This window comes from Colias croceus, chromosome 13 (assembly GCF_905220415.1).
Source record: "Colias croceus chromosome 13, ilColCroc2.1".
In the NCBI taxonomy this organism is placed as follows: Eukaryota; Metazoa; Arthropoda; class Insecta; order Lepidoptera; family Pieridae; genus Colias; species Colias croceus.
The window spans coordinates 10,426,731-10,453,429 of NC_059549.1; the positions used below are offsets into that span (position 1 = coordinate 10,426,731).

General features: G+C 34.5%; 1 protein-coding gene across 6 annotated transcripts in view; it reads left to right on the forward strand.

The window, feature by feature from the left end:
- The window catches only part of LOC123696662 (liprin-alpha-2), a 116,551-nt gene that overhangs the window by 49,417 nt on the left and 40,435 nt on the right, over nt 1–26,699 (forward strand). Inside the window, exon 1 of one of the 6 annotated variants that reach the window (XM_045643005.1) lies at nt 2,283–2,527. The exons of the other annotated variants lie outside the window; for them this stretch is intronic. The gene's annotated coding sequence lies outside the window, so the exon portion shown is untranslated. Of the gene's footprint in view, nt 1–2,282; nt 2,528–26,699 lie in introns of those variants that run through there. 6 annotated transcript variants of the gene reach the window in all.

The following is a 26,699-nucleotide window of genomic DNA, read 5'->3' on the forward strand; positions in this document are numbered from 1 at the left end:
CAAGAATTGCTCGTTTAAAGGAATCTGTAAGTTCTTAAAAGTGATACCGAAGTGGAATGACGAATGTCACAAATGACGATAGCGCTGATAGATCAGAACACAACAATTTTATAAAATAACCTTCATCCTCCTAAGTGAATTGCCTCCTTTTTATTGAAGTCGGATAAAAATAAATAGAATCTCATGTTCAACTACGACACACACTTTGATGCTATGTTGCTGCTTGCAGTTCGAAAGTGATTAAAATGATACATTAGCTCAAGCGAGCTTACAGCGAGATCAACAAATTGGTGCAAGTTCACTTTGTTGCACGCCCGCCGCCGAACGTTTCATTTGTAATCAAATGTAAGCGTTCGTGGTGTGCAGGGTGATTAGTTTATAGCTGCTTGTGACCGTGATTTTCTGTTTATAAAGGGTATCGGCCGTAGATGAAATAAATAATGTCATTTTATTGTAAATTTTAGTTTATGTTAGAAGCTTTGAACACCAAATATACTGGGATACTTACCATTACCACTTCGGATACTTACCATTAAACTTTATGGACATCTTGATAAAAAAGTCGGAAAAGAAAAAAAAATTGGATATTGGTTGCAATGAATGAAAGAGTATTTCCGGAAAATATGTGATATCGATTAATTATAACAGTAAGATACTGGCATGAACAACTGAATGCATTTTTGCCTTTGCATTCAGCGCGTTATCAATGCCCCTTGCAACTGCCACGAAAAGATAATCAAAGGAAGCTCATTTGATCACCAACAAGCACCCTTATAATTGTCTCCAATCCAGCTATATAATTGTCTCCAGAGTGTACCTTGACGTGAATTAATCAAATGCCGACGTCACACGGATCGGTGAACAATTATACCTGAGATGACATTCAAAGGAGTAATTTATTCACTTGCTGGGTTAAGAGTTTAGACATATAGAATTGGATAGGCGAATTCAGAAGACATGTGAAGGTGCGGTATAACGGGAATAGTTACATACTTTTTGGAATAATTAAATACTTAGTTACTTCTTGAACTCAATAAGAATGATTATTATTTAAGGAACAGCCAACATAATATCATTTTTTGTCATTTAAATGTTGATTCTTGCTAAAATTAAATTATTATTTAACGATGCAGTTTTCCCTAAGCTCTTCTCTTTCGATGATGTGATGCCTGATATTGATTATATCCAAATACATTATAAGTAAATTGCATATTTTAGTACGTATCTCTTTAATTGTAAAGTTTTTTAATAAAATGTTATTGCATTTTCTTTGGATCTAAAACTTTGTGATTAACTCAATTTAGCGTTTGTTTTTTTTTATCATAAATTAATGAATATAACGTCGTTTTCGTTACCATAAAAATACAATATCGATGTCAAAACGTGAAAGGTTAAATTAAAACCTTCCTTCTGAAATGAACCTGTTAATAAAAAATGTTTCTCTTGTTTATTTTACACCTCCGCTGCGAATATTACGAAACTGTAAAAAGTATTACCTACTTTCCTTCGCTATGTTATAAGTCAAGTTTTGCGCGTGAATGGTTTTTCTAATAACTTTATGACTGTGAATATTAGTTATTAAAATTCATTTTAAATAGATCATGCTCTCTAACTGCAAGTTAGTATTGAGAAAGTAGAATAATGTGTGTTTTAACATATAGATTTAACTAGCCTTCCGCCCGCGGCTTCGCCCGAGTTTTCAAAGGAAAACCCGCATAGTTCCCGTTCCCGTGAGATTTCCGGGATAAAACCTATCCTATGTGTTAATCCAAGTTACCCTCTGTATGTGTGCTATTAATAATTTAATTGTAATCGGTTCAGTAGTCATTGCTTGAAAGAGTAACAAACACACACACACATCCTCACAAACTTTCGCCTTTATAATATTTGTAGGATATGATATAAAACTTATATCGGTCGGTATCTATTATGTGAATGCATAATACAAGTTCAAAAAGAACAATGGATAACGTCTGAAGTATTTTGAAGGTAGGTATACTAGTTCAGATCTAATCTAAGTGAAACTTTCATAAAAGTTTATAAAATATATTACTTAAAGGGAGGCACATTTAAAGCAACGCATCGATGACCTTACTTATCCTAGATCTGCAGCTCGGACGTGGAGCTTAGCACGCATGGCGAACTTTCGCCAACCCTCGCACAAGTAGAGTTGAAAACAAACCTAGCCTAGATGAAGTTGATTACTTGTATGTGTAAGTAAGGCTGCGCTCGGTCCGTCAGACCGCTCACCACACGAGCGGGGGCGTCAGATCAGCGGGAAGGCCGCGCCGGCCGCCCGCCTCGCGCTATCTAACATTCCAATTTTGAAATTACAGATAAAAAATAAAGGACAATTGTTTCGTTTTTTAATTTCAGCCAGTGAACACAATGTGTCGATAAAGGTTTTATATTTTGTGAATGTGTGCGGATTTAAACGTGTTGTTTGATAACTGTGGTAATCGGATATGTCGTGAGAAGTTTTAATGATGAAAACTTATATTAATGGTGTGTCAAGATTGGGTATGAGGTTAGCAACAGGCATCGCTTTGAGATCGTGGGACCAATTCGGGTCCTTATTATTTAAGCTTACGTTTATGGTCGGTATATTTTATGGGTCCATAAAACGAAGAATATTTTTTACGACGCTCCTTAGCAAATTTTATCACACAGATACCTACTTTTATTAAACTCTTTTATAATCAAAATGTATTCAATTTTTCATATGACAAATTTAAACGTGTACTCACAAAAAAAATAATCAGCATAAAATTCCAAGATACCTACAATATACATGAAGCGTAATCTTATATGCTCACTCAGAAACGTACAGGAGAAATGTAATCAAAGACGTTGCATAACAAGATCCGCAGGACAAATTCTTGCAAATGTACACGCGCCATGAAATTACGACCCCGTAACCGAGTGAAGATACAATCTATAAATACAAACGTTCCAAATTCAAACATAACACAAACGTTCCAAATTTAAATTCTTACATTTTTTTTTATCTATGCCCTGGCCGCTTGACCCTGACGCGTGTTCATTTGTGTACAAAAATGCAACGTATAATAGATATATTATATGGAACGAAATCACGGAACTCCAATTAGTGCACGGAATCTTAAATAATAGCTGATTTAGCAAGTAATTAGCGCTCATCTCGATTATTAGTGAACGATATTGTGAGCTTTTCCATCTGGTCGATTGTATTATCATATGATCGGATAGTCGTACCAGATAATTGCTAATCCACACAGCATTGATAATTGATTTGTCACTAATTATAGACTAAATTCAAATCGAAACGCTAATACAGATTCAAAAGAAGATGGTAATACAAAATCATTTAGATTTTTGAAAATCATTTATATAATGAATGAAATTAAATGTATACGGTAAATAACTAAAACGCAGAATTTATTATTATTTTGAAAAGATATAGAATAAATACCCATTGCCGATTCAGAAATTAATTCAACAGAACTGCACCTAAAGTTGTTTGTTTTGCGTTCGCTTTCCATCGGATTGGATTGACTTTGTAAATATAACCGGTGCCTTTTAAAATAGGAGAGTATAATTGAAGTTATTTTAAATGAAATAAAACCCTTTAAATGTAGCAGCTGCATGACGGTTTATCTCAGGAGATTAAATAAAAACAAGCATGTTTATTCACTAGTTATCTCACTAGCCTACATTTATGAATTTATATTTAATAAATTTTAAACAGGCTCTCTTGTCAGTAGGTAATATACGTTTCGCTGCTTATCTTCTCTATTTTTCTATGTTAATATTTAAGGATATTTAAACATGCATTTTTATCAGTAATTAAAGATCTTTTGAATTGCAATGTAACTAATATGCATTACGAGCGAATGACCGGGCTCAATGGTGTGCCATAACTGAGGCCTAAGTCCAGCAGTGGACAATCATGGGCTGATGATGATGATGATGATGTATTCGCATTACTTAATACCGTTTATGTATGATTTGTCTTCACGTGGCTATGTTAACATAAAAATTGGTAGACACATGAAAATTAAATACCTCTTACATCTTGGCATACCTATTCAAGTTTATCGTACCTATTAATGAACCACTAATATATCTTACGCTATGTTACCAAGTGACCGCCTCCTTGGTACAGTGGTTGACGCGTGAGCGTAGAACCCAAAGGTTCTTGGGTTCGATTCCCGGTTGAGACGAAGAAAAAAAAAGACGTGTGGCACTCGGGGACTGCCGCGGTAAAGCTATTGCATAGCATGCCTTCAAGCCATACCTCCGCCCGTCGGAGTGGGTTTTTAGAACCTCACAAAATATAAACAGTATGTAAAACTAGCCTCATCAAATTATGGGGTTCAATAGGTCATTAGTTGTTTGCTTTGTGAAAATAATTATATTATTCAAATTAAAAAAGTTATATTTTGGAATAAACATTGTTCTCTAAGGGAAAATAAAACAATTGAGTTTTCAGTCAACCTAAGAACTTAATACATCTTTGTAAATAAATTTCTGGACTGTCTGCAGAACTTGGCACACATTTAGATCTCATTTCTTTTTTTGGCAAATTAAGTCAACGATTGAACTCGGCTCCAATTTTTACATTTATGTTTTTGGTGGGATATCATTACTTTTTGTACAGAAAATTACTCTGCAAATTTGATTTACTTTATAAATATAATACTTTTTATATACGTTTTTTTTTTCTTGCGGTTTCTCTGTATGGTTTGTTTAGTATTTTCTATATTTTCTTGTATGTTATGAATGTCAGCGCACATTGCCCCGTCATTATCTGCAATTTTTTAAACTCGTTTTCTGTTTAAAAGATTACATGATTTTCTAAACATCCAGCGTGAATTTGTACACACACTATTACCAAGATGCAAAGATCGTTGTAGAAGAATCGTCGCCTTACTCCATGACGTTACGGTATTGCCATGACGCGATCTTGAAATTTTACTCTAAACGCGCCTAAAGATGTTTCACTCATAATAATATTACGCAAATTAAATCATTTCGACCTTTGACGAAGCCTTCTTCCATTACACTGAAATTAAAACTAAATAAAGAATAAATAAATGTGAATATGTATGTAAAATTATATAATATTATTTTTAACTGTATGAGCAATATTTTTATTACAATTTTCTTTTATTTTACGTTTAATAACAGTTTTGAATAAAGAAATCATGCAATCGAAGTAATCCGCCCTAGCGATACTAGCGCGAGTGAGTGTGATGTCAGAGGCGCTTCGAATCTACAGATGTTTCGTCCTAAAATTTGTAAACTTCAATAATCTATATCTCAGTCATTTATTGATGGATTTCAAAATTTTTTTCGGCCACTGATTAGTTTTGATCTATTTTTTAAGACTAGTAAGGTGAATATACTATTTTCTATTTTTTTAAACTTTTCCATTTTTCCATACAAACAAAATTTATGTCATTGAAAAAAAAAATAAATACAAATAAATTCAGTATTTTCTGATTTTTTCCTTTGTACACTCACTATTACCTAGTTGATTACAAAATTTGAACTTTCTAGGTCATCTGGAAGTGGGTTAGGTTTTGTATATGTCTATAAGTCAGTCAGTCTTAAAAATTGCGATTTTTGGATATTAATATCTACGCAACTGTTTAATCTGTATTTATGAAATTTAAGGTTCTTGTTTATCTTGAGGTCCTCTTGATATGTACCAAATTTGGTTTATATAACTTAAATAGTTTTCGAGTTATAAGGGGGTGAAAAGTGGCTCGAAATGGTTCGTGTAAATATACACACGGCTGCTGCTCGCCAGTTCTCTTCGCTTGAACTCGGCTTGACACGCTGCCGCGTGTCTAGATAAATTATTTTAAATTATAGTATAATCAAAAGTACCGAATTGGTGATCCCGTTCCTAACACGTAACCTAAAATATTATATCTAACAGTTTGAAATCTTAAAATCGGCGTAATCACAAATGCCTCGATACGCACCCCAGCATGGCTGCTTTCCAAATTTCCGCGCTATCGGGTACTGTGTGCACATAAATATTGTGTCCTTTATGCGCCGAAAATCAGCCCGTAAACAATATTAAACAGTTACAAGGTAATTTGTAGGTATAGTCCATTTGTTTCCGTTAATGTAAACTTTTAAATGGTCGGCTTCGTTTTAATCGGAAATACAAATCAACATGACACGATTACCGCTTATAAATTTAACATTCACAAAAAACATTGAACAGTGAACGAAATGTAAAAGTGAACTACGAAACTACTTAAAAGTGATTCGAATTCTTTCTTTCAGAGTCTTCGTGTAGGAACAACTTTTGGAATCGATTTAACAGTTCTTAAAATCAACTCGGCGAGTAATTTTAGAGTTCGACGTTGTGTAGTATGAATAAATCAAATATACCCGTTTGAGGTAGGATATTACGTAAGTTCTGAAGTATTAGGAGTCACGTCAAATGAGATTAGATTTCAGCTCTTCGAACCACGAAATTGTATGTACGAGATTCGATTTAATATATAACCATAAATACATAATGAGACGGGGGCTTAATAAAATCTATTAATATTATCTGATATGTCGCATGCTATTTTCAACTTGACTAAATAAAGATGTTTTCGGAAGGAAAAAAGTTGCTGAATAGCACAGCCAGTATATTAAACTAGTTCCTGTATTGTTCTCTCTCACTTGTGAGAGAGCAAAATATATCGTCAGCAAAATATATTTCTAAATATTCGAATTGTGGACTAGCAAGCCACAAAATACGGTTGGGTAAAGAGAAGCGGTGAAAAACTTCTACCACGATATACTGGGGCCACCTGCTACCCAGGAGCACAACTTATGTATTAGGTAGTGGCTTGGCTCTAAAATAGTTATAAATAACATTGGATACAGTAGTTGTAAATACGGTAAATAATAATAAAGGAAGGCCTGCAGATGACATGATTGAAATTGTAAAAATATGTTATAAAAAATGTGAAGAGCCAATAAAAACTGAACAGCGTTTAGATGTTTATTGAGCTTGTTTGTTATACTTTCATAAGATTTTTTCAAAATACTAACGATGTACCAAATTTTTGCTTAATCTTCAAGAACAGAAGAACTGCAAGACATGTTAACTATTTGCAAATACTCATCTTCTGCAATACATCGGGCTGATCAGTCTGACGGTGCAGTTAAATAAATTCTCACTTTATCTAGGCGGGATAAGACTAGTTTACTGTATATATATACAGGATATATTATTAAAACGTTGTCCACAGAGGGATCGGTATAGCCTTTCCTGAACACATTGAGTTGGAGATCCGGTCTCCCAGCATAATTGCTTTAGGTCCGTATAAGAGAGATCTAGAAGAATATTCTAAATAGTGTTTACGTAACTATGTCATGTATAATGTAGATCGTAGAATGCAATGACCTATTATACTAGTAGACGCGGCATACGCCAACATCATTGCACTAAAAAACAGCGTAATTAATACATACCTACTTACTAACGCATTATCACAAATACAGTTGTTCTCTCTTTCACTCTCACGCACGAGACATAATACATGTCTCATTCATGTACTTCGTAATAACAACTGCCGATTAAAATATAAAAAGAACGTCCAGCCACGACGCTGAATGGTGCGTGACTAAGTGAAACTCGGGCACTTAGCCGAGTTTTTTCTTGCCAAAATAGAGAGCGGGTAACGTATCTAGCTCTTTTATATATCATAGGTAGAATGCATCAAACGTAATTCGACTGGAAAGGGCGATTAACATAATATCGTGTCAGGAAGTTTAACTTGAATTTGTACCTTCAATATGAAACATGGCAGAATTCACAAGAAAACGATGAATAGTAACAATAGCAACCAAAAGTGTATTGAATAGACATGCGTGTTCACTACTAATGAGAGGAAGACAGTCATTCACCATACCTATATTTACATGTACCGCAAATTTTACAGGCCAAGGACGCATTGAAAACGTTTGGTGTCCGCCAAACGGGCGGCTTTATGAATCCAAAGCGGTTCTTAACGCACATTGTCGAAACCGCGAGCCATATTGCCACTTCAGGTGGAGAAACAAGTCTTTGAAAATAGCTGAAGAGCCCCCGAGATATGTGTGAAGGTTAACACTGAACGAAGTTTAAATAATCCTAACCTCGACCTGGCTGGAGTAGCGGAATGTCGCATCGGTGCTCTTTGTCGGACATTTTGTGCATTTTATATGTGCAATTGATGTGTGAAATGCCAAATAAGCTGGAGCTTTTTTTAGGAATGCGGTGTTACATATTAGAATGGGTTTTCGCGAATAAATAACAACATTCTATTCGAATTTATCAAAGGTGTAATGTGCCAATTAATAAGCTTATTTTCTTTTCAAGTCTTCTAACAGAAAGTGGTATTGATAAAATATTCACATAGCAAGAAAATTGGCAAACAAGTAACCTCTTTGTAGTGAGTTACGTAGGCGTTGGTCAAAGAACAAATTCTTGAAAGTTTGATGCAAAAGCGAAAATTCGCAAAATGTGCACAGAGCGGTACATGCAATATCCGGTACCAGTGGAACGTGCTGATGCTGGGAATTAACTTGAAAATGTTCAGCTAGAGTATTGTTGGTATTATTTAGACGCTTTTCTAAGTATGCAGATGTGTCTAAAGATTAGATGCTTCGTATTTCGGAATTATTGAAAATAGGTTAATACTCGATATAAGTTAACAACAAGCTCGAGGGACAAAAAAAAATTGTGCCATCTTTTTTGCCATATTATCCATCTTTTTTCATAAAAACGAAAGCCCTTTACTGGCGACATATAGGTAAAGATCAGTTCTTTACGCCGCACTATCTTCAAGTCACTATTCTGCCTGTAATTTGAATCATGGTATTTTTAAATGCTTTCCCTATGTCAATGTTTACGTACATTAGATCGAACGCACGTTGAATTACAGATCAGGATCATTCAGGCGGACAAGTCGCAGTAATTGCTGCGATAATCGCGAATATGGTAATATCGGCGCTTTGTCGCGCACCGCACGGGCCCACAAAGCGATCCGCCGAATATGCAATGGAAATTAAGTCGGATTGTGTGTGGCCACCGTTCGATTCGATTTACAGGGACTGATTGATAGGTTGGGTGGAAAAATTGGGACTTGGGTTATATTTGATTTGAAAGTCTATGTGAATTTATGGTAGATGGTCTACGATTCCGTTTATCGTTTTAATTTTTAACCATTTCCTGACTTATTTTAACATTTCATGTTTTAGACTGAAGCTTAATATAGAAGTGGTTTTAACAGTTCTTAGTTTATCAGGATATATCCCGATCTTCATATATTATAGTGTCAAAACATCCACCCATTACTTAATCTTGAAGTTCGTCAAATAAAAAAAGAAGTTACCAAACAGCCAGTAAAAGTTTAATGAGATAATGACGCGTGTCTCGTGCAGCAAGCCTGATGTTGAACTTTTATTGGGGAATATCGAAGATTTCAATCTTACACCAAGTCGATTGCGGGACGGATAATTTGTTGAGAAGGCTCTTGGAGGGACTGGCGTAGTCACGTGAACACTCATTTACGATCGTGAATTGCAAACGAATTGAGGTGGTATGTCGATCTTATGTTCTTAAGGAAATAATTTTGGAGAAAATTATAATTTATAAATTAAGTCTTTATATTATTATGTAGGTTATTGTCAGGTTTTTGTATGCAGGTCAATCTGGTTCTATAAGTTTTTTTTTACTAAAAAACGAAATCAGCTCAGCTCTAATATCAACCTAGGTCTGAAGACGTTAATTAACGGTAATTGTGCAGCTGGAACACAACACAAAAACGAGCTCTGCACACTTTTTAAATAAATGTTACGTGCAGGAGGAGCAAAGTTTATTATTTGCACGTAATCCGATCTCTTCACTCATAGTTTAAACAAGTCAACATCATGAAATGTTTAAGCCGCTTGCGCCAGACGCTCTTTTTATTCTGTTAATATCTTGGACTTTGCTCCGCGCCGTGAACTCGGCAAAGAGTGGTTTTATTTTTACCCGACTGCCAAAGAAGGAGGGTAATGTTTTTCGAGTGTATGTAAGTATGTATGTATGTCTTTTCCTTTGTGACCACCTGTAGCCTAAACGGCTTGATGGATTTTGATGTATGAGGTATCGTTAGATTTGTCTTGATTACGGTAGTGTCATAGGATACATTTTATCCTAAAAGTCCCACGGGATAAAGACATAATAATATTTTTTCTAAATTTCCCTTTAAAAAAATATGTATGCGGTATCATTAGATTCATTTCAATCACGGGAGTAATTAATATAGGATTTTTACTCTTTTTTTAGTGTGCAGTCGGGTATTTTGTTTTTTTAATAATTATCAACACTTGTTAATGAATGCTGTTTACAAATTTCGCTGATTTAAATGAATGAAATCGGCGGGAACGAGTCGTCTTAGCGCAATCTGTGTCGTGCAACTAGTTTGCGATTATGGCAATTGAAAAGATTAACATGAATAATTTAGTGGCGCTTTAATACTTGTATTTTTATAATGTTTTAAAGAAAGGCTCAATGACACTTGAAGTCCAATAAAAAGAGAAAAATAAAACATCATTATAATGAATATTTTGAAATTAAAAAAGTTTCATCTCACCGCCCTAATTAATACGGGCTCACAGGGGTAGGACATCTGATATCACCTTCCGCTCGTTCCTTGTTTTGAAGTTTTTTTTGCCATTCGCCTTTACAAGTGTTTAATGGAAACCGGTCGTGTATTTTAATTAGATGAATTTCAAAGTTTCCAACGATTATACGCTCGAATAATTCCGAAGGATGCCTCTTTTCCTCAAGTATTGAAACAGTGAGTTTTTAACAATAAAAGGTGCTTGATAAAAATGGAGACACGATGTTTCTCAAAGAAGAGGTAAACAACAGAAACAAAAATCATTCTATGTATATTGAATATTCTCAAGTCTTTTTTTATTTATAGTTCGCAACTTCAGGTGTCGTGACCACCTGAAAAGTATGATTTCTACGTAGTTTGTGTCTATAGAATCCATACTTTTCTCTATTGTGTCCTCGGATTTTCTTATCACCCCAGTATATATTTGTGTTAGTTTTAATCTAAATTTAAATAATCCGAGTATTATTTCTGTTTCATTTGAATTCATACCCATTGATCAATTCTTTTTATTATAATTTTATTGCCAGTCTTTATCTGTTGCTCTATTTCAATTTATATTGGTCCTCTTCATATTAACCACTTAATTATAGCTTTTGTAGTGTTCTTCTGATTCTGAATAACATGAAACAAATATAAAAAATACGTGTGGCACACGGGGACTGCCGCGGTAAAGATATTGCATAGCATGCCTTCAAGCCACACCTCCGCCCGTCGGAGTGGGGAGCGTGAGGTTTTTCGTTACGCAATTTCTGGATTCGGTCCCCGCGCTCCAGGCCCGCGATAGAAGCTATGCAATAGCTTAATAATATATCCATCTATAAGTACCTACTGCGATGAATTCGTATCATTCGATATAATAACAGTACCATTTTATCATCGTTAAAATTCCTTTCATTTAACAAAATGATTTTACCTTCAAACGCCATATTTATATTGAAGCATGTAAATTATTTTATCCTCCGTTTGCGTGCGTCTCAATATTTGGGTAAATTTTGGATACGGAAATCGTTAGCGAATTCAAAGGTTTTTACTTTCTTATCGGGACTTCATGTAACGTTGGAAGACATTCTTGGGATGAATAGAACCACATAATATCATAATAGACCGAAACTATAGAAAATATTAGTTGGAAAGTGGATATTTTCTTTCAGCTTTATAGCTCGTCTGAAGCCATGCAATATCTAAAAAAATTGCATAATAACGAAATCAAATCCATTAAAGGGAATTTATATTTTTAGACTACATAGAGATGTAGGTACTTGATGATTTTGAATTGAATATACGATGACCATTTGCATTATTCCTTGGCCCGTACTGAATTGAGTACGGGCCATCGGACGGACGGACGGACTCTTAATCCAGGAATTGGGTTATGGTCAGCCATTTTGTTATAACTAACGATTCCGCCGTCAACGGCTTATCGAGATTCGATGCTGGTGTTTTAGGTATGTAGGTATGTAGAGTGGCATTTAGGGCATTGATTGATGCTTCCACGCGTCGCCTTTCGATGATGTGTAGACGGATTTCTCGATTTTTCTGCCATCAATCATGGAATACCGGACGTGATCGGATGATGGAGGGAATGTATGTAGGTAAATTTTTAACAGGTGGAATGTATTTTTCGGTAGATGTTATAGAAATGTTATGACGATTGTATAGTTTTGCCCAAACTACATTTAACGATTAAAATTTCACATCGAAGTTTTTTAAAATGACCTTCGATGATGACGATGATTTAAAACCAATTCTCATTGATCAAAAACTTTGAGATGAATGAGAGACACTCATTACAAGAGGATCATTTAAAGAGCGACCGCGGCGCCGTGTGCGCGGGCTCTTCACCTTTTACGACGACAATCCATTTCAATTAGTATGTTGCACTTCTTATCCGGTGATGATTTATGTTATAATATTAATAGTTTTAAGAAACTAAAAAACACGCTTTTTATAGAAAACCGAACTAAAAAATAGAAAATTTTATCAAATTAGTGTATTGTCATCGGTCCTCAATAAATCTACAAAGTTTGAACGAAATCTGGCCGTTTAAAGTGGGTCAAAATCGCGCCCAAAGAAGTCGGTTACAAACAAACATACAGGTGAAGCTAATATAAAGCGTGTAAAAAGTATTATAATTCTTCGGACGGAAAAACTGGAAAAACGTGGAAGTAATAAAATGCAATATCAAGGAATTTATCAAAACAAGTGTCAAAAGTGTCTTTTTAACCCGAAATCGCCCACGGCTTTTGTTAAATAAATTTGGAGCGTAATTCTATTGAATAAAACTTTGTTATTAAACTAAGTTATGGTAATGGCGCAAAGCCAGGACCAGTCCCTAAGATTTATCATTATTTCATTTGAAAGCTGGCTTCTGAAAAAAGAGATATGGGCAGGATATTTTTATGAATTAATTTCATTGTTTAATTTAAATAAACGTTGATTTCCCTAAAAATATGATAATCTATTTCAAATATAGATGCTTTTTTCGTTAAAATTTATAATGTTACGAATAAAGTTTATCCCTGGTCAACCTCTTTAAAGCGAGACGCGCTAATTAGATTACCACTAGCAACGTAAACTGTGGAGTAATAAAATAATTTAAATTCTAGTCTAATTTCTCTCATACATTTTCATATCACACGCTTAACGTATCACTCTACTAAGATTTATGCATACTGTAACATTGAGTGAATTTGGACTTCTCTATCAAATTGAATATCATAATTTTACATAAATTTTGTTTAGTGAAGGGGTTGTTAGGAAGGAAGGCTTTTAAACGAGGTATGAGTTGCGTTACATTGTTCATATGATTACAACGGTATCGTCCTTATAAATAGGGATTGAAATAATCTTTATAGATAAAATATGTTGCTGCTTTGTTAATAAAACATGACTAGAAAACAATTACTAACATATTGTGAAAAGTAAGTAGCTTATGCATTGCATACATGCATATGTAAATAGAATAGGTTACATCTGAAGCACTTAGTAGAGTCCTATGATTACATCGAACCACTTAAAAGCCTCCTACTATTTAAATTCCCATTCCCAACACTCAAGCACTATTAACACAAGCCATAACTGGTCATTAAAACCGAAAGGTGTTCGCTAACGATCCGCGGGCGCAGGAAGGGTTGCACGATTTTCCATACAATTAGCTGCAGCGGGTCAAGGGTGGCACGCCTCGATGCACCCGTGTTTATTGGGTTTCGGTGTAAGTGTACCATAATAGGTACGGCACGTGTAATGACCCCGCAGGAAAGGGTTATTGCAAATTTTGGCTTCTTTTTCTAGTATGTTCCTAATAGTAACTCGTATTCGAATATTTTCGATAAAGCAAGGCAAGTGTTGCCTGTTTTTTTGAAATATTTAAGAATTTGTACGGAGGTTGTAATCTCGTAGGCACGTTCGTTTTTTAGATTGTTGCCTCCACGTGTCGCCACGATAAATTGTTATCACACCACTACTACGCCTAGATGTACACTTTCAAAAAATATTTATTATTATATTTTGCGAATGTGTACATAGAAGGTATATATTTTATTAGAAAATGTTAACAACCGATGAACTCAAAATATGATGCAACATTAAATCGAATATTAACAAATATAATATATGAACATATCAAAAATTATCAATAAATTATATTATCGCAACCAAAATTTAAACTACCTACTGGCACAAGAATGCCGCTATAGAATGACTTTTCCTTCCCTAACCGTGACTAAACTATAACATAAATTAAACAGCAAAGTCTCTCGAAACATTTCGAATCTTCTCAGTTTACAGACTCTGCATAACTCGGTTTTCCACACAAGATTTGCCTTTCTGTACGTATATTATAAAAGGGAAAAGCTTTTGTTTATTTCTTAAGCATTGCTCCGCGGTTTCACCCGCATTGCTCCTCTCCTGTTGGTCTTAGCGTGATGATATATAGCCTATATCCTTCCTCGATAAATGGGCTATCTATCACCGAAATAATTTCACCGAAATCGGACCAGTAGTTCCTGAGATTAGCGCGTTCAAACAAACAAACTCTTCAGCTTTATAATATTAAGTATAGATTTGCTAACGTAGTCAGTTAAAAGCTAATCGATCGATTTTAAAAATTCTAAATAGGTTTACCGAGAAGCACAGACGACTTGTTTCTCTGTTCTACTCGGACGAAGACCGTTTAAAAATATAGTTTACATTAAAATAAAACATACACAATGCCACTCGCGCTAATGGCTCGCAGTATAAACGGTTTTGTTAGCATTGTTTTTGCGCGAACCTCGCCGGGCGCCCCTTGAACCCACTCGGCTAGACGGTGAACCTTTTAGCTTTAAACCACTGCTCCACTGCTCCATTGCACTGACCGACATTTTGTCAAATTACGCACTTGTCGATTGTGAAAAGTGCGTAATTTGATGATAGGTAGATATTTTTTTAAGATTAGAAGGAATAGTCTTTGTAAATTCGAAAGAAAGAGGCGATTTAATTTTTCACTTGAAGGTGTAATTGTAAAAAAAATTAGAGCCACATTGGCATTTTTTTACGTCAGAATCTTGAAAATAAATTAATTATTAAAGGGTTCTATCAAATACAGACCCATACTTAAATGGTTATAATATGATATACAAACTTTTATAATCTTAAAAGTATAAAACGATTTAGCTGTGGAAGACCTAATAAGGTAATTATAAATGTTTATTTTTCAAGGAATTTTTGGAGCTAGATCAGTAATGCGTATTTAAGACGATGTTCCATTTTACGGTGTTGTTTTATTAAAAACTTAATCAAACGAAAGTGAAGAATCTGCAAAAATGATACGCTACGAAAGTTTTATGTGATTAAAAAGTATTACATTTTTTCCAACCTATTTACTTAGAGTCTGTTACGAAAACAAATATCTTAAAGTGCATATGTTGAATGTAAAAAAATTCCATAGTGTATCTATTGTGTATCGTATAGACTATAGACTTTTTACTGAACTTAATAGGTATCTACGCTTTTTTAATAGAAAAATTGCTCCCACTGACTTATCGAATTATCTCCCTAACCAAGCATGTGAAGAGAAAATATCGTGTATCGATTGCCTGCCTCCGAAATTGAATTTAGCCAGCATATCAGATTCAATTAGTAACTAATAATTATTAGTTCATAGAGGGGTGTTAAATATTCGTTTCGAGCCTCTGCCTCTAGCGTGAAACGGAACAGTTGAATTTATTAGTATACGCCGGACGGTTATTTTTGTTCTATGCTAGTTGCACTGCATTGGATTGTTGTTCTCGAAATAAACTGTGGAAGAATGAAAATTTGTTTTTGATGCGATAATTCGTGAAAATGAAATTATCTGTAGATACTATATTTCAATTTATACAAAATAGTATAATTTTAACAAATTTGTAAATTTTTAGATCATCAATAACACTTTTTTTATATATTTAATAACAAACCGCGAATGAGTAGTAATAAGAATTATAGTCGTGGTAAACATAAAAATATTACTGTAAAAATACCATATGTTAGGCTTAGGCTTATACTAACACTAGTGGTCCGCCTCGGCTTCGCCCGTGGTACATATTTCGCAATAAAAGGTAGCCTATGTCCTTTCTCGGGTATCAAAATATCTCCATACCAAATTTCATGCAAATTGGTTCAGTAGTTTAGGCGTGATTGAGTAACAGACAGACAGACGGAGTTACTTTCGCATTTATAATATTAGTATGGATTGAGCGAAATATTTGCTTTGAGACCAGCTAGCTAACTTCATATTGGTATCTATCAAACATGTTACACATATTTTAGTATATGATACTAGATTGATTGCGATCCATGGTGACCCATATAGCGATGCATCTAGCGATATTAAATCAGTTGGTAGTATTGAACTAAATAGTACATTCGTAACGTAATATAATAACTACAAATTCTTTCTGCTTTTCCTAATTCAATCTTCATTCATCATCACTAACGAGATATAATTTCGAATGTTCGTGTAGTTTTGAAGTAAATCGTAGCTAAGAAAAAAACAAATTTTTCCTCTTTATAATATTACTAGCTTACCGCCCGCGGCTTCGCCCGCTATGTCTAACATCAAATAAATTACATACTAAAACCTGCCTCTTGAATCACTCTATCTATTAAAAAAACCGCATCAAAATCGGTTGCGTAGTTTTAAAGATTTAAGCATACATAAGGACAGAGAAAGTCACTGATTTATACTATGTAGTGATACAAAAAATAAAATATAAATATTAAAGGTTACATCGCGTTTCTCACTGTAATCTAGAAGCTTGATAGCAATCGGTCGTGTCGTATCTCTCTCAAACCTTCCAATGAGCGCCTCTTGGAAGCTCTCGTAAAGGTTGCGTTACAATTTGTTACAGCTAGACGTCTTGCTGTAGTGGTAATGTGCGTTTTGAGAATTTTTGTAGGTGTATACAATTGTTTAGAGCAAAACTAAAGAAGATCTTACTCTGAAATGTAGATAACATGTACCTATTTGTTTAGTGTTTACATTTTATCAATCAGAAAAGTAGTTTATACTATAAACTGTGGATGTTAGATCAAGTTAATCATATTATAGGTATGTATTCAAAGAGCAAATCAAAATGTATTGCTATAAACAGATGATCTTCAATACTTTGTAGATATGGTAGTTGAGCTACTCTGCTTGCTATGTATCTTGCCATCATAATCACTCTGAGATATCTGTAATCTACCTCAGATATACAGTATAATACGCCTATTAACCTGCCACTTTCCCTGCCCTAATATATCACCTTTAACGGCATGTGTTGTTTACCATTACAAAATATGCGTTGCTTGTATTTGCTACGTAGTTATTTATAGGTATACATTATTCATTATACCCTCGTCTGTCTAGATTTCGTGGGCTAAACCTATGTTACTCAATAGTACAGGTTTCTGTAGGAATACGTATTTTTAACACGCTTTTATTAGCTTTTGACCCACTTTACAAGGACAGATTTAGTTTAAATATTGCTCACTTGTCAAGGATCGGTGAAATCACAATAATTGCATGTTCTGTAGTTTTTTAACTATATTTTTTTTAAAGGCTTTGTTTTGTTTCTGAGATATTAAATATTGTCTGTAACCAAGCATAATCGACAATCGATCTTTTCTCTAAATACCTAATTAAAAATTTAATTGTTAAGTTATGCCTGTCAAGGTGGTAATTGTTAAAAATATGAAACGACGATTTGAAAGTGCTTCTGAAAGAAGTCTAATTGAATAAATAAATGTTTGAGTTTTGAGTTTTAAGATTCAATAGATGCGAACAGTTAAAGCTGTTTGTCTATTAATTAGGAGCGCAGCAACAGACAGACGGTGAATAATATCCCCGCAAGCGACAACACTGCAATTTCAGTTTCAATTTGCGTTTCTTTTGTCGCCATTGTGCGAGCTCCCTTTTGTTTAATACACTGTTTTACACTTAATTAGCTACGTTTGTTCGCATGTTTGGTTGACCAGGCGATATGTGAGACGTGCGGGGTGTTGTATGTCCTATAAGTGTGCTGTAAGAAGGGGAAAATGACTGAAAATGTTATAAAGTAAATATGTATCGAAAAGGTCTATAAGTAAAACGTGGAATTGGTGGCTAATTACAGCTAAGTCTAGGCAAGATATAGGAATAGGCATAAATATACTTATTATTATGTTATGTCAAACTTCTTTAAATATTTTCTAGTCTATTGGTTCGCAAAAGTGAGAGTAATGGTCTTACTGTAGTAGTACGTACACGTAGTACCTACACATTAAGCCGTAAGTTTAATATGGTCAGTATTTAAGAGACGTTTTATTATTTCGAAAATGTAATTATAAGAATTAACTAGCGGTCCGCCCCGGCTTCGCCCGTGGTACATATTAACGTTTTCTCTACATAAGAACCATCCTCGTACTTCAAGGAATATAATAAAAAAAGAATTATCGAAATCGGTTCAGCCGTTCTCGAGTTATGGAATTACAACGAAAAGTGGCATTGATTTTTATATATTAGAGAAGATTACACGGAGAAACAATGTATGATACAATGTACTGCAGGATCAACTATATCTCCCCTGTCATATCTATGTCCAAGTTATGCCTTTGTTTTACTAACTCCACATGAGCATATAATGGAAAGCAAAGTTTAAACTCTCGTATTTATTGCAAATATATGTGCTTTTAATATGAAAACGTATTGTACATAAAACATTGTCCAGGAGCGAATATAAAACTAATCTCTGGAAAGAAAAACAACTCCATTTAATAAAAAGGATAAAAGAAAATAAAGTTTAATAAAAAAGAGTTAATTGTTCTGTTTTGTTGCGGCTTATTAATTGTCTAAGATGCCGTGGTTGCTAATTGTTTCTATTCAAAGGGTCATTTATTAAATGTTCAAGCAAAAAAGAATTCTATTTACAAATACTTTTGCGTAATGCCAAATAGTGTTAACAAAAAAAGGAGTTGAAGTAGTATTACTCTAAATTTAAAATGTGTTAACCTGCATGGTCGTATTTATCATTAGGTATCGATTTGTAACTAAGTACGGTCCACACGTCGTGTTAACTTTATACCGTCATTATCACAGTGAACATGCCTGTTGCTAATCTCATACGCTAAGCAATAAACAGACACACAAAAGCGCGTGTGCATAAATACAATAGAAAACAATGAGGACGCCACAAAGTGCATCATAATGATTCGGCCACACAGCACGTGAGGGCGCACGACACGTGAGGGATGGTCGCGCGCGATGTTGCGCGGCGGCGGCGCGTGCGCGTTGCTCGGCGCGCCGTGCTCGCGCAAAAATGGCGCTGTGTGCACTTGCCGGATACACACGGCTCTGCTGCAGGTGAGCACAGTCGCATAATGGTAGGGGCACATGGAGCTGTAGGTAATGTTGATACGGAAATACATAGTAGACTTTATTACAAGGAATATTTTATTCAAGGGATAGCGTGACTGGCACACACACACACATTGCAGGATATGCAAATGGAGACATATACCTATTAAGAACTTATAAACAAAGTTATTGCTATGGATGAGCAATATACTTTTTAAGTTTTTAGGAATATTGCCACATAGGTTATGTCTAACCAAATCACAGTCTCCTTACGCTTATGCAGAGGATATATAAACAAACGGGAACCATCCCTATCCCTGAAAAATATTTCGTAAAAGGTGGATATTAGCATTAGCTAATAGGTCAAATTATTAAAGAAACTCTGTGTTATTTATTTTATAAAGGAATATAAATTTCATTAAGACTAAAGAAAAATATTTAATGGTTTAAAATAGACAAATTAACTCCGTCTACACCTATTGAATTTATTTCATATCCTTTTACGACGCGCTAATGTACCCAGTGGGTTCCCTAATTGTTATTTACTTCTCATATAGCTGTATATTTTTTAAATTAATCCCTTTTACAGATGATTCTATGTACTTTTACCCCTATAAGCGTGAAATTATGTTCAATTTAAAAAATGAGATGAGCAAGAATTAGTACTACTTGTTACATTCTCAACTGATGAAGGAAACTCTTTTTTTTAACTCTTCATTATTTTGCTATTTATACTTACCTACTAAGTTAAACCACTTTGCCGTCACTTTATATTCTAAAATGAGGTTCCATCAGGAAGTAACAACACAAAGTATAAGTTTTAATTGTTTCGCGATCCGCAACAAATTTCCTGCTGCGGTGTCTTTAAAAGTATGCCAAGTTTCAATCTAGTTGAAACTCGAATATTCGTCAAGTTTTCACTCGATATTTAACGAGAGAAATGTAATAAAAATGCTTAATAAGTTTCCATTCACAAAAAGAGCATGTGTGCCGAGCACACGTGTCAGAAGTGAAAATTCTTTGGCAAGATTCAAAGATACCAAAACCTCCGCCTTATTCATGACGTGACGGTATTGTCATGACCTTGAAATTTTACTCTAAACACGCCTAAAGAAGTTTCACTTTAAAAACATTTATTTCACACTGAAAAACGTTTTAATAAATAAATACTTTCATCAAGAATGAACATTCTTGTGATTAACGTCGCGAAAGACGCCATATTAAATTAAAACAATAATAGCAGAGTTAGGAATTACGGGGATTGTTTTCTGAGCAAATAGAAATGTGTATTGCTTTCAGGGGCTTATTTTTATTTCCAACTTTTGCTGTCCGTTGATAAGATCTATTGAAGGGAAACAGGATTAACTATATGTTAGTGATATTGTTTATTATTGAAGAATTAAAAAGGTACACGAACAATACAAAAATAAAGAAAACAAGGGTTCTATTAAAGAAATAGAAGATTATAACGATCACGATCGAATATAATACAATCAGAAAGAAGAGCATAATATGTAGAATTAGAACGTCTGTTTATATCTGAAAATTTAAATCAATGCAAACATCGCATTCCCTGTCTTAGTAGATAGAAACTCAGTATGTTAATACTTTAAAGTTTAAACTTATTGAACTTGCTCAAATAGTTTAATATTAAATAATTTTTCTGATGTCTATAGTCTATACATCCTTAATCCAAATACAACCGAATATTCAGTAATGTTGATGACTCCTTTGTAATCAGTTAAGTAAAACAACCCTCATTCACTGACAACAAGCAACAAGATTATAATTAAAATACGAACGCAGCCGCGTTACAGCGCTTTGCGAATAGAAAGAAGCTTTTGTTTTTATATAAAATTGCATCGAGTGTAAAGTTTACCATCGCATTCCGCTATTGCGAGGAGTGTATAATTATCCTTTCATTTTCCTGACGCGGAAACATCACAGTTTATGAAATAAAAAGTTTGCTTTTAAAATAAAAGCCGTGAAAGGACTGAGCAAGATTTTTGTAGAACAAGCGACGCGGTCAGTGACCGTTCGCCATGTTTAATTTGTGCACGAAACGTATTGCTCGTATGGCCGGATTGTTATCGCTGATTAGGTATACGCTCATATCAGCTGGCACAATGGGCTCCCGGTTCCTATATTGTAGCCCCGCTTGTAAAAAATTCAGTCTTCAATTTTTTTCGTGCGTGAAGATGCGACACTAGCTATCGTCCCTACAAAAGGCTTTTGACAATGACTCTTGAATACTTTTATGAGGAAGCCTATATATACTTTTCTACTATAGCACTGAAATTATCGAAATTGTGTTGTTTACGTATTAACCTTATGGGTAGGTAGGTATTTTCATACATGAATCGAAAAATTTCCATCGTCAAAGTGCACATATAACATTAACGATATCCTATCAGTTAAAGTACCTCCATAAACGAATATAACAGACAAAATGTAACGCCAAAATTCGACGGCACATTTACCTCAATAATACGGTGTCGCTCCACTCAATTATCCACAGTATCTATCGAATTTTGCCAATATACTTACGATCCTTGTGATGTCCTTGCGGTGAGATTTTTAATTATCGTCGAGAGCTCTCAGCGTCTCCCCAAAGGCCGGACGAAGGACACGTAAATATTACAAAGTCTAAGATGACCCGAGTTTCGCCACTTACGATTCCATCAGGCCGGCTCCCCCGGGGGGCTGGGTTACGCGCCTATTAAAGAAGTAACGCGCTGTTATGTGTCTCGTGGTACGTATAAAATATCCAAAACGTGATACACGTATGCTGTGTTATGCTGTGTTAATACTGGAAGAGTTAAGGTTGATAAAATGACAAGACAATACAATGTATTCATTAAAATCTGCCGCGGGAATACAATTTTGAGATTAAAATATACATACTTTGCAAAAAATCCTCGTCACTAATTGCTAGCAGATGTCCGAAAAATAATCCGCTTCGAAGGACCTTTCTTCATTTGTTTATTATGCGTGTTTTTAAACGATATAGTACATTTTCAAATATTGTACTGAATACTTTAATATGATAAAAAAAGCTTTCTTCCCTACAAATGTTCTATTTTTACCCCATCTTTAATTAACGTCGTGGCTTAGTCTGAACACCGTAATGGTGACCTTTCGTGCGAGATTAGTGACTGAAAAATGATCTTTAGCGATCCGACATCCGGCCGTCAGGTAATGACCTCTCATCTGTCATCGGAGGATAATGTGGGTGTCATTGAGAATTACCTATTTCTCAGTTAATAAAAGACGTAGCCAACGAGAATCTAATTCACGTGGTATTACGTTTTCCTCCCCTGTGTGCGGGCTAAAGTAATCAATGAGGCACGGTTTTTTTTCGTTCGCTATTGTATGATATACTTTTGTTAGTTGAGGACATTGAGAAGAATTTATTTATAGACGACAATTTTGTTATTGGTCAAGTAAAATTGTAATAAGATTATTACTTTAATATCGCTATTGCTTGAGAAAACTATCTGAAAGAAAATATTATTTATCTTGTTAATTTTATGAGAAAACATGTGAAAGATACAGATACGTTATACTAAGCACTATTAGCTCCAAATAAGTAGATACCTCTTTGCAAGAACTGGGAACTGGGTAAAATGCAAATATGAAAGTAAAAGAAAAAAAAATTAAAATCGGTATTGAGATCAAAAATACAGGTATCAAACAGGAGACAAAAGTCGATAGTCAGATGTCGTGAGTAATTCATGTAAAGAGATTCAAAGCGACTGTTGTTACAAAGAACTTTGTATTTTCTCTTGGTCGTGTTCGTTTTGAAGTTTGATAAGTTATCGATGAATGATTAAAAAACTTTAAACTTATTCAATCATGAAAGGAGCGCTTTTTAATCGTCATATTTATTGGAAACTAGTGGTCCACCCCGGCTTTGCCCGTGGTACATATTTGGCAATAAAAGGTAGTCTATGTCCTTTCTCGGGTATCAAAATATCTCTATACCAAATTTCATGCTAATTGGTTCAGTAGTTAAGGCGTGATTGAGTAACAGACAGACAGACAGACAGAGTTACTTTCGCCTTTATAATATTAGTATGGATTAGGACCCCACAATAAATTAATCGCTCATTTTACAGGGCTTGATGATGTAGGATATAAAATCAATTAAAAACAGCTCAAAAAGATGTTGTTTAAAGAAAAATTTCTTCTAACAACTCGGTAGTTATGAATTAAAATATTGCCTTCGCAAAATTATACGCAAATCGCTCACTCCAGAATCCGCAGAGTAATTATTTATTTATTCGCATCGAGTTGAAGCCAACGAGCAACAAATTGTTCCTCTCGTTCCGCAATCAGGACAGATGGCGGGCTGAGAGGTTCTAGTGGTTCGGGTGCAGGAGTGGAATCGTTAAACTTCGTAATGTATACGAATGTTGAGTAAAATTGTAGCCAAGTCTGTGTATTCCAGTGCCAAGTGGTACTGTAGTCTGTAACCAAGCAGCCTGGTGCAGTTGTAAGTACCTATGGTCAAAAGGGATGTTAAAACGTAATGATTGAAGATGTTGTGTCGTAACCAAGTCGGTGTGTACCTATTGCAGTGCCTAGTGAAGGTATGTTAAGGTAGACATGCAAAATATATAAAAAGGTTTAACCGTTTGGCTATAGACTCTGATTGCTTAAAATAGAACTAATAAGTTCAAAGAACACATGATTGCTATTTTTGCACGCCTCATAAGCGAAGCGTTGAGGTGGGTACTACTGTCACTTCGCGCAAAACATCTGATTTTTCAAACTTAAAATGTCTTTATGTATCATACATTGCACTTGTAAGATAATACATACACACACATATTAAGAAAAAACACTATTTTTAACATTCATGATATTTTTGATGTCATTTTTCTTATTTAAACAAGTTAAAAAACAGTTTAAAAAAGTTCTGTCTTGGACGTCCGTGTGTCTGTATGTGCGGAGGATTTTCTTGTTAACACGATAGCGACCGAAATACTTTACTAATCGAGTCTTTTTTTTTCTCTTACGCTTGAGTATGCTCAGGAATAGAACCCTTTCATTTTTCAGGGTCTGATTCGATGTGGTTTAATTGTAATTAAATAAACAAAAAAAAAAAATCGACTGTTCTCCATAATTTTAGTATATCTATATATATTCTTTATTTATATTTTTTTTTATATTTATAGTGTACTCAAAATTCACCATTATAAACTCGATTCTTTATACTATAAGCCAAGGTTTAAAAAAATAAGTTGGTAGTCAGTCCCTTAAACCTGCGCAGTTTCACATCTAGGTGGGGCCACAAGAAAAATAGCTCAATTATTACGGTACTTTACTTTTCCAACTGTTTTATTTTATTTCTTTTTTATATTTATAGTGTACTCTTTATAAATAATCAATTTTATTGTAAAGGATGAGATTATGAGGCGTGCACTTTTGGATTTTCCAATTTATTTCTACTGTGCTCGCAGTGAGCAATTTATTTATATGTAGTTTTAAAATAATTTGCTGTTTATTTTTCATTAAATCTAGAAATGCAATTTAAAAAATAAATGAAACATTTGTCGCAACTTTACATACAGTTTTATAGTGTTTGTACAATGTAACACTGTTAACTGTAGAATCACTTGTAAAGAACAGTTTATTCCGGTATCTCTCAGCGCCGTAAAATATTTAATTGAAAGATCCAATTAATTATGTTCACCGTCTATATCAATATAAGCTCCCTTGCCCGGTCGTGTTCTGAGACCTCCGACCGCGTGGTAAATCGACACCATTGGCACAATTATGTATTGAGCTCGTGTTTGTTTGTTCGTCATTTTGAGGGAGATCGTAAAATCGTTCTGGCGTATCAGTATATGGAGCGCTTACGGCTAGTTTGGACAGTACACGTACAATGCGTATGCACCATACCCAATGTTTTATTCGGGACAGTAAACGAATTGTTATATTTTGATAATGTAAATTGTCGCTTAATTTGGGCACAAACTCCCATATTGTATGGAAATGAAGCATTATACTTGCTAAAAGAAATTGTATAAAGTTTGTGGCCAGATATATTTTATTTTATTTTTTAAAACATAAATGACACAGCATTGTGATTTCTGAACGTCCGTAACTCTGAAAGCGTCTCTTTAAAAATACTATAAATTCTATTGTTTGTTTCTTTCATATGCGTTAACTACGTTTGCACGTTTTTTCTTACTATAAAAATAGCCTAAACGTTTTCATATTTTATGAATCATAAAGTCCAATAGAGAGCGGATTGAATACGGGATTCGTTTAGAATGAAGGGTTGCGATTGAATTTGATTTACCGGCATCATTGGGTTTATTGGCTGTGAAGTTTGAAGCCAATCGTGTTATATTTGCTTCTGGGATGCTGATGATACATAGGATTATGCTTGCATACATTTCAAGATCTTGATAATGAATATGATTCATATTCTCTTGGGAAACTATGATTGACCGTGGTCATTTCTATAACATCATCTATAGTTAAATATTATTGGACATATTTAATTACACACGTATTAGTACTGTAGTAGTATTATCGTCTATCTTATACAATCAGAAGAAAATACTGTTCACTAATAACTTAACTTTCTAATTATCCTATATACCACGAGTCTATAGAAACTATAATACCAATTAATCCATAATAGTATAATACCAATTAATCCACATACTGTTTCTACGAGTACTTCGGTGTTGTGTTTCTTGCCACTTGCTCCCGCAAAGCCATTAGGCGGTTTACGCTCCTCTTTTGTGTACAAGTCTGTAATATTCAACGGATTCGGTCGACTGGCCAAGTTCAGCCGGCCGCGGCACTTAGCCGCTACGTGCACTGTAAACTGATTATGTTAGCATACCGTGTGAATGGATGAGTGCATTTGTGGTCTGTTCTTTTACAGGCGATGGTTTTAAGTTTGTATGAGGTGCGATTAAAAGGCGGTACTCATTGAATTCATTTCGTTTCGTAAAACTTGAGTTGTATGATTTCTTGTAAGTATTAAGTTTTGACCTTCTTGTGTTGCTCTTTTCAGAAAAAAATACATTAGTTTATTTAAATAAGGATTATGAACAGATTTTTTTCATATTAATATTCAGTGTTTTCTTTTGTGTTTTCCTGTAAGGACAGCAAAATGAACATGTAGTTGAGATTAGAATATTAATATAACGTCCAATTGAGGGAATTTTAAGCTTTCGATAAAATTGGAAAAG